This window comes from Procambarus clarkii, chromosome 83, assembly GCF_040958095.1.
Source record: "Procambarus clarkii isolate CNS0578487 chromosome 83, FALCON_Pclarkii_2.0, whole genome shotgun sequence".
In the NCBI taxonomy this organism is placed as follows: Eukaryota; Metazoa; Arthropoda; class Malacostraca; order Decapoda; family Cambaridae; genus Procambarus; species Procambarus clarkii.
In genome coordinates, this window is record NC_091232.1 from 1,506,150 (window position 1) to 1,520,328 (window position 14,179).

Genomic DNA, 14,179 nt, shown 5'->3' on the forward strand with positions numbered 1-14,179 from the left:
CACAACTTCAGGGGTTAATTAGTTATAGTAGCCTATCAATCGAGAATTTATCGATTAACCGGAAATTTCTACTAAGGTTAGTTGATTAATCTACTGGGGTTAGTTTAATAACTGATAATCTTATCTGACTGAAGACTTCAGTGCGGACATTAGAGGGACACGTGAGCAGTCTGCCAGGTATAGGCCTTGAGGCTATGGCGTCTGTTTCCTCGTGGCGACAGGTTGCTGACGCTAACTACTGCAACTATACTTCCTATCAATAGATATGGCACGTTCAAATTTATGGTTATTAAGATTTTACTAGATAAACCGGATAAGAGGTACTCATTATTTAGAGGTTGCTGCAGCTGAAGAACGTAGGAATGGCTCTGGTAACGAGTACAAACGTAGCTGCTGCTCTGTGCACACTAGCCGCCTCCCTCCTTCCCCGGCGCAGTCACGTTACTGGAACCGGCTCAATTTTGTCCATTTATGGACGAAGGTAAGGGGAGGCGTTAATTTTAATGGTAAATTTATTTTATCCATGTCACAGGGAACTTTTTTTTTAATTTTAATACTGGGCTGGGAGTTTTTAGTATTAATATTTTTTCAATATATATTTTGTTGTGACGTGGCAATATTTATATCCCATGTTAAAGGGAAAATTCCACTGTGATTTCGTTTTCTTTGAACGAGTTATTAATTTGTGTTAGTATTGGTTAATAGGTTAGTACAAGAACAGCAGCGCAATTATCTGCATATTGTAACTGCGCTGCAGCTCTTTGGTCCCACCTCTCAACTGTCAATCTACTGGTGTACAGGTTCCTGAGCTTCTTGAGTTTTATCGTATCTACATTAGAAACTGTGCATGGAGTCAGCCTCCACCACATCATCTCCTAATGTATTCCATTTACTAACTACTCTGACACTGAAAAAGTTCTTTTTAATATCTCTGTGGCTCATTTGGGTACTCTGCTTCCACCTGTACTCACCTAGTTGTACTCACCTAGTTGTGTTTGCGGGGGTTGAGCTCTGGCTCTTTGGTCCCGCCTCTCAACCGTCAATCAACAGGTGTACAGATTCCTGAGCCTATCGGGCTCTGTCATATCTACACTTGAAACTGTGTATGGAGTCAGCCTCCACCACATCACCCCCTAATGCATTCCATTTGTCAACCACTCTGACACTAAAAAAGTTCTTTCTAATATCTCTGTGGCTCATTTGGGCACTCAGTTTCCACCTGTGTCCCCTTGTGCGTGTTCCCCTTGTGTTAAATAGACTGTCTTTATCTACCCTATCAATCCCCTTCAGAATCTTGAATGTGGTGATCATGTCCCCCCTAACTCTTCTGTCTTCCAGCGAAGTGAGGTTTAATTCCCGTAGTCTCTCCTCGTAGCTCATACCTCTCAGCTCGGGTACTAGTCTGGTGGCAAACCTTTGAACCTTTTCCAGTTTAGTCTTATCCTTGACTAGATATGGACCTGTGTCACCTTGTATTTGCATTGGAAACTTTGTGTGTGTATTAGGAGGTTTGCATGTATGAATTGAGAAATATGTGGCGAGAGGTTTAGTGTGTAGTAGAGGTTTTGTGTAATGTGGGAGGGCATAATGTTGACGCGAGCACAGGTAACAATGTTTATGCGAGGACAGGTAAGAGTAGCCAGAGTGCGTGTCAGGGTGTGTGAGGCAGTTCGCCTGCTGCTCCACACGCTCGGGGCACCAAATGATATTCCCTGGCTATTGTGGTGTATGTGATCGCCTTGGAGACGGGTACAATTGGCTGCTTCAACATCCCTGGCAACCTGAATCGAGGAATTCATAATTTCCACGTGTAATAAACCTTTGGTCTAATGTCAACCGAGATGAAATATTAATATCCCGCTCCATCTCATTTAAAGTTTTGTAATAGAAGGATTATGCACCTAATGCAATATTTAGGGTGCAAGTGGAAAATAATTCCTTAACGTTGTCTGAAAGGCAGACAACTGTTGAGTCGTTGACTTCTTGACAATATCACGCAGAAAAAACAGCCTGAATCGGACACGTACAATTTTTCGTCTCAGCGATTATTTCGTTCCACTTCTCTCTCGCTCTCTCGTGAAAATACCTCACGGAGCCCTCACGGAGCCCCATCAAACTTATGAGGATTAAAGTTTGCACAACCATGCACCAGGCCACAAGAAACTATAAGCGCCGATACCACATCTATTGAACACAAACAGAACTTCGGTTCTATCCTATTGCCTCTACATAAAGTATCTTTCCTAAGGTAAAGGTTATGACTTTTGAGAAACATTTTAAAATATTGTTAATAAAAATCCCTAAGTTTCAGGATACTAAAAAAATATAATGAAGACCTCCCTAATCCGTAGTTTTGACCATGATAATAAAATATTAGTAACAATAAACAGTAAATTCCGACAAAAACGCTTATTCGTAAATACAGAATTTCTTTCATATTTGATCTGCTGACTAGAAAGCCTAATAATACAAATATTGGTTGACAGCGACACCTGACTGCAATTGTTTGACGACAGACACCTCACAAGAATGAAATATTGTGCTGAAAAATTGATATATTGCCGCAATGTCTGTATGTTGAAATAGCAGTTATGTTGGCAAGTAGAATTCTGAAACTCATCCCACCCTCAGCTGCCATTTTTATTTTCAGTCCCCTATTATTTATCAACGAAAAAAACAATCTGGAGAGTCATATCCTGGAGCGGTGACCACACAAATCCATAAAACTAATCCACCATGAGCCAAATATTGTCCCAAGAGACTTCACCACACACTCTAGGCAAAGCTTTTCCAACATTTATCAGTGGCGAGGTTTCTCAAGCGCGGTGGTCACAGTAGTCGGGTCACAGGCGGAAGGTCAGGGGTTCAATTCTTGTGGCAGGACACTAAGATTTTTTCGGTAACGTTCTCTTTCTCCTGGCGCCTCTGTTCACCTAACAGTAAATAGGCACCTTAGAGAATGGCGTCTGTTGTGGGTTCCATCTTAGGGAACTAATACACTTGTGAAATTTGTCCACTTCCCCTTTCATGTAGTTTCCAACCTGTCATCAATGTCAACAAGTATACATAAACTTTTCTAGGACTAGTTATACCTTGTTGTTGTTGTTTGAGATTTGTTACTTGGAACAAAAAGTTCCAAGTAGCACGGGCTATGGTGAGCCCGTCTTATTTATACCTAGTAGCCAGGATGCACTACTCAGCCTACTGTTGGAAATAACCAACAGTTTTATACATCTTTGTATTTTATGCAACCTTTGTATTAACCACAAGTAGTTACTAAAATTACTAACTTGTAGATTTGATCATTATCATGATTTATTTAGACATATTGCCAGATTCTTCCTAGTCAGAGTGACGACGTGAGGAACGACAGGCAGTAACATGAATTCTCTCCACATTTAGTTGGATTTATAACAAGAGTCCAGTTTATCATTTCCTTTACTAAAAATAGTTACTTACTAATAAGTTTAATTTCGTAGTATACTACTACTTACTGGAACTCCCTTATTTAGTTGATATTAAACATTCTAGAGGAAATGATTTTACTTTAATTTCCTCGATTAGCTGCACAACTTTAATAAACCAATTTATGTTACGCAAAATTCTAATTTATCACTGAAGAATTTAATGTGATATTAATACTCGTCACTACCTCTTCCTTCCTTAGTCAATTGCGATATATACATATCCATTTACGCTCGAGATGTCTATCGAGAGGCGCGCATGCGCAATAAGGAAAAAGAGGAAGGCGGGAGAGCGTCACACGAGAGAAGGAGACAGCACGGGGCGCGGGGCGGCCGCCATTGACAAGCGTGTAGCAGAGCTACGGTTTGACCCTATTTATTTCGCTCCCACGACCCATAGAGCGATGCCACGTAATCTGGCACAATAGCCGTGTCCCAGACTAGCATATCTGCAATTCCAACGCCTTTCAAGCAGCAGCTGGAGGACGAAGAATTGCTCAAGTCCCCTCACCTTACCAAGACGACGTCAACCGAGGTGCTAGGCTTCTCCACCTTCATGTGCAACAATTTACCCTATGCAACACGTCGTCGGTGGAGCGTGGCAACCGATTACACCTCTCTACATTTACAGCTAAGCTGTCGCTTTTTTTTATCTGTAGCAATAACTGTAGTTACAGTAGTGATCTAAAGAGATCTATTAACCCATTGATCTATATATACTGTACTATTCTATCCAGCAGTATATTGAGGTGCATTCACCTCCAATTAATCTAAAAAGTGGTGGTCCTTCATAGCTATCGAAGTATATTATTAGTTATATATAGTATATTATATAGTATATTATATAAGTATATTATTTAATTATTAGTTATTGGAGTTAGGTTTTCCCCTACACCTACTATGCAAGGCCCAATTTGCCTAATAAGCCAAGTTTTCTTTGAATTTAAATATTTTTCAGATTTCTTGTTTTATGAAATGATAAAGCTATCCATTACATTATGTATGAGTAAATTTTTTGTAATTTGAGTTAATACAGAAATATGACCAAACTTAACGTACCTAACCTAACCTATCCAAAGCTAACATAATTAAGTTAGTAATTCATGTTCCTAATATAATATAATAATATTATTTCAAATAAACCCAATGGAAATTTTGTTTAGAAAATAATGAAAATCCATTTGCCTAAAAGGGAAATCGGCCCTTGCATAGTAGGCCGAGTAGTGCGTTCTGGGAGGGCATTGAGGTGTGAGTGGGGTTTGATGGCAGATGGGCCTTCCAGGGGGGTGTAATTTCCTGGTTTTGCATCAGAGCTGTAGACCTACTAAATGGATTATGGACCCGCAGAATAAATTTAGGTTGAACTAGTATTTTATGGTCTTGATCGACCAAAACAACTTTAATATGTGTTCCTTTTTTATAATTAACATGGGAATAACAATGAGGGATGTACTCACCTAATTGTGCTTGCGGGGGTTGAGCTTTGGCTCTTTGGTCCCGCCAGAGTGGAGCAATGTACTTGGATATCAACCCAGTTGATCGCATTTTGACGTCTAAATCCCTTAAGGCCAAAAACCCATATACCAAAAATCACAGCGACTCGCAAAATTGACGTAAAGTCCTGTTTTCTATTTGTGGGTCCTCGGTTAGACTAGACTCGAGCAACTTAGTATGTCAGTTTAGTGACGTTGTGAACGCTCGAGAGGACGGGCTGAGTACATATAGGCATTTTGCAGAAGAAGCGAAGTTTGTCTTTAAGCGGATTACTGCGGCTCTCGTACACGTCAACCCCCTCAGATGTTTAACACGTTTTAAATTTCTTATTGAATATGAGATACCCGACAATTAATCAAATCTGTGAAGGATTACGTATCGGCTCCCCGCGGTGCTTCTGAATGGCAGTGGTGGAGTGGCGCTGGAGCCTGGCCAGGAACCCTCAAGGTGTCAGAGGGTTCCGTGCCTCATTCACCAATATTCATTCTCAGAGAGTCAGGAGAGTAGCGTGTTAATGGTAGGCTGATAATCGTGTTATTGTGCGCTTAGTGACAAGGCCTCGCTCTGGTAGCCGCTCATGACCAGCAAGAAATCATATATATATATAAAAGTGTGATTCAAAATAAGCAATGCGAAACCTGGATATTTGTGTGCCCTTGTGGCAGCTCAGAGTGGCCAGTGAACGATACCTTGTGCACCAATGACGGAATGAACACGATTTCGACATGGTTCATAATTTACACTTGCGGAGCTTTGTCTCTTTTTTCATCGGCAGTTGTCAATTATTTTCGATCATTCACCAATTCTTAGTTCACTCTATTCACATGTTAGCAGGCAAAAACTGAATGAATATATTTGAGAATATTTTTTGACACCAAACATGCTTCGTAATTTCCAAACGTTGGACTCCGGTATTCTTTTTTGCTGTTGTTGTTGGGTTAAGATTGTTGGAGTGTCGCCGATTCCCGAGTAGAGAATGATGGGCGTCGTAACCGGGCCGGGCTCAGTTATCTCTGTCACAAACCTCAATATATGAAAGTTGTAGACGTCTGGACCTTTACGACGAGGCTCAAGACGATCCAACTTTCGTGACTGTTGAACTCTATATATACCCCTTACTCCCTTTCACTATACTTATATATCAACTCATTCTCCTATTTAGACAGTAATTTTCGGAACTGTGCACCATAGTGCATAGATTGCCGTTCTAAGTAATTAAATAGTAGAACTTTGAACTATTCACTTTATAGTCGAACGAAATGAAGCTAAAAAAAACACTTAAATATTTCTAGGCCTGGTAACTTGTATTATATTTGGACTAAGATAGGTTAGGATTGTTTAGCTTGTCTTTGCAACATAATTAGAAAATAGTTTGCCAGTTTGTCCAACTCAATAGCGCTGATTTCTACTTTCTAATTGTGTTGTACGTCGATACACATACTATGGTCCTCATCATTTTTATAAGTACTACCAAAACAGGATGATGACTGTATATATCACTTTATCTATAAATATTTATTCTACCTATTTTCTCTAAATCTTTATATCTATCTTCTAATCTATTACTTTCTCTCACACAAACAATCATCAGTATCCGCTGACTGAGCAGCAGCTTAGAAGGGAATGATTTGTCAATATATTCATAACTGTGTTTCAACATCAGCTAAAGAATCAAATGATATTTACGCTGTCATTAATGTTACGAGAGGTTGCAGATAAACTCTGCCCGGAGCTCCTCTCAGTCTCGGCTCCCATCCTCTCCTCGGGTGTAAAAAGCATTGAGCGGTAATACAAAACACTGCATTTACAGTGGTGGTTAAAATCACAGTCCACCACAGCACTAGTGACCATCACACAACATGACAGTGACTAACACCTTAAAACAGGTCATAACATCACAGAAACTGCGTCTTACATCACAGAAACTGCGTATTACATCACAGAAACTGCGTCTTACATCACAGAAACTGCATCTTACATCACAGAAACAGCGTCTTACATCATAGAAACAGCGTCTTACATCACAGAAACAGCGTCTTACATCACAGAAACTGCGTCTTACATCACAGAAACAGAGTCTTACATCACAGAAACTGCGTCTTATATCACAGAAACTGCGTCTTACATCACAGAAACTGCGTCTTACATCACAGAAACAGCGCTCTACATCACAAAAACAGCTTTCTACATCACAGAAACAACGTTCTACATCACAGAAACAGCGTCTTACTTCACAGAAACAGCGTCTTACATTACAGAAACAGCGTTCTACATCACAGGAACAGCGCCCTACACCACAAAAGTACCTACAACACATCAAACACTGCATAAGAGAACAACAACACTTCTACACATTAACGCGGCAACAACACAAGGAGCATCAACGATATACTTTCCGGGACGATAGCAATGCAGGGAAAGCGGTGAAGCGGTCTGTGTTTACTAGGAGGCCCCATCACTATTTTATGGGCTCCAGGGCATCATCCACCTTGACACACCATGGATCATCCTCCATAACAAGACTGTCAAGCACGCCTACACATAGCCTCTTCGTGCACAATATCTATATTCATATCCTCCTCCTGGCCAATATCTGCACACATAGCCTCCTCCTGCCCAATATCTGCACACATAGCCTCCTCCTGCCCAATATCTGCACACATAGCCTTCTCCTGCCCAATATCTGCACACATAGCCTTCTCCTGCCCAATATCTGCAAACATAGCCTCCTCCTGCCCAATATCTGCACACATAGCCTCCTGCCCAATATCTGCACAAATAGCCTCCTGCCCAATATCTGCACACATAGCCTCTTTCTGCCCAATATCTGCACACACAGTCTCCTCAGCCCAATATCTGTAAACATAGCCTCCTCCTGCACACATAGCCTCTTTCTGTCCAATATCTGCACACACATAGCCTCTTTCTGCCCAATATCAGCCTAACTCAATATCTGGATTATTTACGCTAAGATTAGACTTACAGGTATGAAATTACGCGAGAATATTTTATATTTAAACTTTTAACATAATTAATTGCGCATTTTATAAGTAAATATTCGACTTTCCTGGCATTTATATTAGCGATCGAGCCGTTTGACGTGCAATGAGCAAAATAGACAAAATACCGACATCACTTGCAAGAACATAATGTTTTTGTAGTTGTGACAGTAATGCTTTTCCCCCCAATAAAAATGTCCTATGCTCATCTAAATGCTTAAACTTACAATGCCAATCTTAAATAGTTTGCAGTTATTAGGCTAACATAAATCTTCAGCCGTTGTTGTCGGCTGCCGTTGTATAAATGTCGGCATTTAATGATGAGAGGGAGAATACCTGAGAACGAATATAAGGGATCCAGATGCAGGTATCTCGCTTACTCATGGTAATGCGTTTCTGCAGGAATGCGCCGTCGTCATTTGTTATAGGACCGACCCTCATTGTCTGTCTGTCACCTCATCCATATATGTATTTTGTGGTCATACTCATATAAATCAGTTTTACAAATAGAAGGAAATTATATCAGGGTTTTCTTTTCCACTTGTTAAGTCTAAATCAGTGACGCAAAAATGCACATGAGCCTCTAGCAGGAAACTTAAATTTATTTTGATGGTGCAAGAGAGAATCTAATGCTATCCGGATTCCTTCACGAATAGATTTATGAGTTTCGAATAGCGCATTTACCCTAGATCGTATACATGTTTGCTGCATCAGTCAACACCTTCTGTTTATACTTTTATGACATTCCTTTATGATTTGTTTCAGAGTTGAAATCCATAGCATCATCACAGTTTGCAAGAAATTGAGCATTACTTTTAAAATAGTCGAGATAGTTATGCTCATAGTATTTTATTAGTTTTACTGCAATGTCTTAGGCTTCCTATCCAATATTTCTGCTGCAAGTATGTTTGCAGCATACTTGCAGAAGAAGTATGGAATAGTAAGCCTTAACTGCTTGGCTTATTCCACAAAAACGCTGTTATTTTGTATAATAATTTGTAATGTTCTGTAAAACTTGCGTTTCTCTTTTCGTAAAAACATGTTTATCCGACTGCTGCTCCATTGTTCAACGCTATTCCGCAGTAACATAGTGACTGTGACTACGCTTAGTGCTGGAGTGAATTAAGATTTTCGAGTATTACTTTATCCTTGCTAAAACTGTTCCGTCTACTGCTGTTCTTGCTACTACATCTACTACTACTCGCTGTTCTGGATGCCGATGTGGGCAATACCTTATTTTCTTTACCGATGTGGATACCTAACTTTTACCGGTAGATACCTACATTACTTTACCTATGTGGTCAATACCCTACTCCTGTTACTGTTGCTCCAATTACTAGTGCTTCAGTTATTGGTGTTCCAGTTAATGGTGTTTTACGTGATAATGTTTTACTGTTGCACATCGTCCACTGTTGTGTTACTGCTGCGCTTACACCAAGCAGTCTTTATCTAAAACTAACTGTTGCTTCTATGTTATTACCCAGCCTAACCAGTTCAAACTGGATACGCTGAGGTAATTCATATGAAATATCATTATATACACGTGTATTCTAGTTATTGTGCGGTATTTTGCTGCATTATTATTATATTTCTTGATGTGTTGTGTGTGAGTTTTGTGACTGCTAGTTTCGTCGGCCGGGCGCTGCTACTGTCACTACTCCCCGTCCCCCTCCCACGACACCATCACCATTACCAGTCTGTCAGTTTTAGCATCACGTAGCTAACTTTTTGACACGCTGTACTCCACTTCATATAGTCTAGGGTAGCTGCACAAATGCAGATGTACCTCATGTATTAATAAAAAAAACAGCCAACCCGGTGAAGTTGGTAAGCTTCTTGTATATACATATATGTATGATGCTAATTTTGTGTAGTTGAACGTCTGCATATTTTCACAAGGTGTATATACACGTAAGAGAATTTTTCTGTTCGTTTTCTGTACTCCGTGTTGAGTTATATATTATGAGCAGTGTTGGTACAGTGAGTTGACTGGGTGTCAGCCAGCAGTTGCTTCACTGGTCTGTCTAGGTTGTAGGGGTCACTCGTACTGTGTGTGCTCTCTGGACACTTTTGTATTATAATATAATTATATATATATATATATATATATATATATATATATATATATATATATATATATATATATATATATATATATATATATATATATATATATTGATCTTTTACCAGTATTTAAGGAAGATTATTTGTGTGGATCAGAGTATTAAGTGTGTTCACTAGATTCGTAGCTTGTAACTATTGTGGTAAGGTGACTTATATTATTAGTTAAGCCGTTTAGGGACTTTCTCATATTTTGGTGCCTGTGTGGACATTATCTCTGGAGAGGAGATTCTGGACTTTGTCAAATTTCATGGTTTGTGGATTTTAACTTTTGAAATGAGATTTCTGACTGCCAGATTTTCAAGTCATTGTAACTCTAACGTTTGAAGACGAGTAATTGACTTTGTCATTTGCTAGTCCAGTTGGGACTTAGTTTTTTTCTGAAGGCAAAGTGATAGATAGTTCACTGACTTGTGTTACTGATGTTCATGCTGAGACATTACCTCCCCCCCCCCACTATGGTTATGTAACGTCATCACCCACCATGTTCACATCTTTTCAGTCAGTCTTGAGTGGACGAGTGTACCCATAGTATTAGGTTTTTTGTGCCTAGTAACATCTAGCTGCTATGACTGGTGCTTTGTGTTAAATTACTTCACTGTTATTTGGTTGTATGAATAGAGATATTTGTGTATATAAGAAGCGGTGTCATGTAGATAAGTTCTTCCCAGTAAGCTGTTGAATTTTACTTAGACTTTCACGCTATCCTTGATATATTACCACATAATAAGTTAAGGCCAGGTGGCTTATTGATTTATGGGGGGAAGGTTCTATTCCACGAGTCTTGCTGTGGATAATGACACGACATTCTACTACATAAGCATATGTTAATATCCTCACTGCTAGTTGCACGGCTGTATTATCTACACTAACATGAACATTGACACAAGTGCAGCTACGACGAACCTCACTGCTTCTGTTACTACGGCAGGTAGGTGTTGGAGTTAGTCCTTGGATGCTTCCCCCTCCAGCACCAAACCTGGTCATCACACCACCGTCACTCTCACCACTCTTTCTACCATCATTATCAACACTATAACTTGTTCTGTTGTCACTTTAATCACTACTTGTTCCATGAGCATCAACACCACCTTGCTGGAAGTGTTCTCTTGCCACCAGAACTTCCCTGAACTATCAGCATCAATACTGTCTGTTCAGTTGCCACCATATTGCCAACAATATCATAATCACCATCAATAATGCCACCATCACTCCCAACCACCTTCAGAACAAAGACGACCCGAATTATAAGATTCATCAAAGGAAGGTTATGTGGAGGCCGTCCGCCATCTCCAACTAATAGACAACCAATCAAAAACAATCGTGTTTGTGTTGATTACTTTCGCTTGATTTGCTGTTTATTAAATGTCAGTATTGGCTCCCCAACTTTTTGCCTAGACCCCGAGATAAATGATTCCGTGTCAAGTTTTATCAACATATAATTTCAAATATTGACATATAAATTTGAAAGTCAATCATTTTGGTTATTACTTCCGAAGTCTGATCACCCATTTACAATAAGGCAATATTGAAATCAACTAAAATTATTGGAGTAGTAAATTGTTGGGGGCTGACCACCCTATCACTATAAAGTATTTCTGAGTTCCGCCAACCTATTATAGTAATAGATTTTTGTGGGTCGATTATATACCTGAGATCATGACTGTATGAGAACTTTATGACTGGCCAGAGTGGGCCAGAGTGGCCACTTTCAGAGCTCCGTGTCAGGAGCGGCCTATGGCCATCATCCAGTTTTTACGGAGAACTTATTAAATTGTCCAAATTGTTAAGAACGACCAATTCTTGTGCACCAGCTTTTAAGATGATTTTTTTTTTACAATGGTTCAGTTCTCAGACGGAAATATTGCAATATTGCTTGGTTGCGTCAGCATACCAATTTTGAGGATGGCCTTAAGTGACGCAGAGATGAAGAAAGCCTAATGTAATGAGCCAATCTGATGATCGGTTTAGCAAAATGGCTCATGTTTTAAAAACGACTTCATACGTTGATTCTATATTAAGGGAGAGCTATTATAGTAACCAGTTACAAAATGCAGTATAATTATTTGTCAAATAATTTAAAATAAGAAAGTAAATTTACGCTTAAGAATGACCTTCTATACAGACCTATCTGTTTAGGCTCGCCATACTATTGGCTCCACGTTAAACACTGCGTCACAAATGCAGCTCATCAAAACAAATGGCTGTCCGGCTCACAACGTGAAAGTCAAACAGTGACTTATTACACTCTACATTAGTCAGTATTTGACTTATAATATGGCCCGCTTGACCATATTGGTAAATACTACAAGAAACGGGCCTCGTTCATCTTGAGGCTCAACTGTAAACATTCCCCAAATCAACGTGATCAAAACACGTCACCTAACATTACATAGACCAACCCATACATAAACCTACAATATATAACACATTAATATATGAGAAAAAAAGTTGATTATTCCATGTGAAAGATGCATCCTCTTAGATGGTTGTCTGTTGTAGAAGTCAAATACTGACAGTGAAATACATGCAAGTCACTATTTGAATTATAGCTCGAGTTGAACAAATAGTACTTTGCAATATATTACATAACATAAATCGGCTCAGTGTATCAAGTTGCAACATATGGAAGCATGCCAGTGAACCAAAAGATGTTGAAAACGTCCTAACACATTACAACACGTCGTACAGCTTTACAAAACGTCATGATACATTACAACACGTCGTACAACTTTACAAAACGTCATGACACATTACAACGTCGTTACAGCGTTACAAAACGTCATGACACATTACAACACGTAGCACGATATGACACATCGTAATGCGATGCAATACAGAATAACAACAATGTGTTCCATCACCTACTGGAAGACAAGAGCTTCATGGCAGTTGACCTTCACCAATGTGTGGTCACCGACGCCTCAGGTCAGGTCCCTATAAAACAAAATGTCTGTCTGTAGCAGGAGGCCAGACGCTTGCGGTTAGCCTCACCCAACTTAGGCGGTATGTCAGTGGCTAGCAGAGATTGGCCCAAGTGCCACCTTTTACTAAATATTAGCATCTATAATGCCCCCCCCCCCTTCCTACTTGCAGTTTTCATGAGGTCTGAAATAAAATTCGGGCATAAATTTTTTCGTAGAGATTTGAAGCAGTTTTACTGCTTTGTGAGAGAGAGAGAGAGAGAGAGAGAGAGAGAGAGCCAGAGACAGATAAAGGGTGAAGAGGGGGTTGGGGATAGAGGGGGAGAAAGGTGAAGAGGGTAGATGGGGAGAGGTGAGGGAAGAAGAGGGGGGGGAAAAAGAGAGGAGTGATTTTGACTATATGGATGAAACAAGAGTGCGAAGTGTTTTACAATGTTATAGATTAGTAACAGGGTAGGAACGGTAGGGAGAGAGAAAAAAGGAGGAAGAACGAGGAAGAGGAGGGTAAGGGAAAGAGAGAGGGAGAAACAGACTTTGGCATCGCAGCGTACAGCCGAGCGAGGCTAGCCCCAAGCCTCTAGCCTTCACCCCTGGACACAGACATTTCCATTTATATATATACTTACATGTGCGTTACTGATTAGATCGGAAGGATTAGATCAGTGATTTTGGCACGAATCTCCCGGTTTTGGAGCCGACGATGAATAAAGCGTCTCGTTGATGCTCACGTCAGAGGCTGAGGGAAAGTGGACACTTAATTAGCGGAATTAACATATAAAGTCTATAGAGGGTGGAGTGACGTGTTAACCTGTCTGTGTCTGCTGGGGCAGTCCCTGCTATGTTACCCTATGTCTGCTGGGGCAGTAAAGTGAAAGTTATATGGAAATAGTCCACTCGAAAAGTAAACCATTTGGCGTATAAACACACAATTCACTCTTTCTGGTCAACTTGTCGCACATTTTTCATATACATTGTATGCGTGTATTCAACAAAAATAGTTAAAAAGCGTTCCAAATAATCAAACTTAAGCTATTTAACCTAACCACACTTACCAAACTTAATCTAACTTCTTTAGGCTAGCCTAACCTAGTATGCACCTCTTCAATTTTTCTTCAACATGAAATATGTGGTACTATATCTTGTCTCCACATATCATTATACGAAATGTGCACCGTGA

General features: G+C 39.9%; 1 protein-coding gene across 5 annotated transcripts in view; it reads right to left on the bottom strand.

Annotated features, from left to right (window-relative positions):
* trh (PAS domain-containing protein trachealess) overlaps positions 1–13,741 on the bottom strand; it is a 1,432,279-nt gene extending 1,418,538 nt beyond the window's left edge. For all 5 annotated transcript variants that reach the window (XM_069316255.1, XM_069316259.1, XM_069316258.1 and 2 more), the window contains exon 1: positions 13,629–13,741. The gene's annotated coding sequence lies outside the window, so the exon portion shown is untranslated. The remainder of the gene's footprint in view (positions 1–13,628) is intronic.
* Positions 13,742–14,179: the final 438 nt, after the last annotated feature.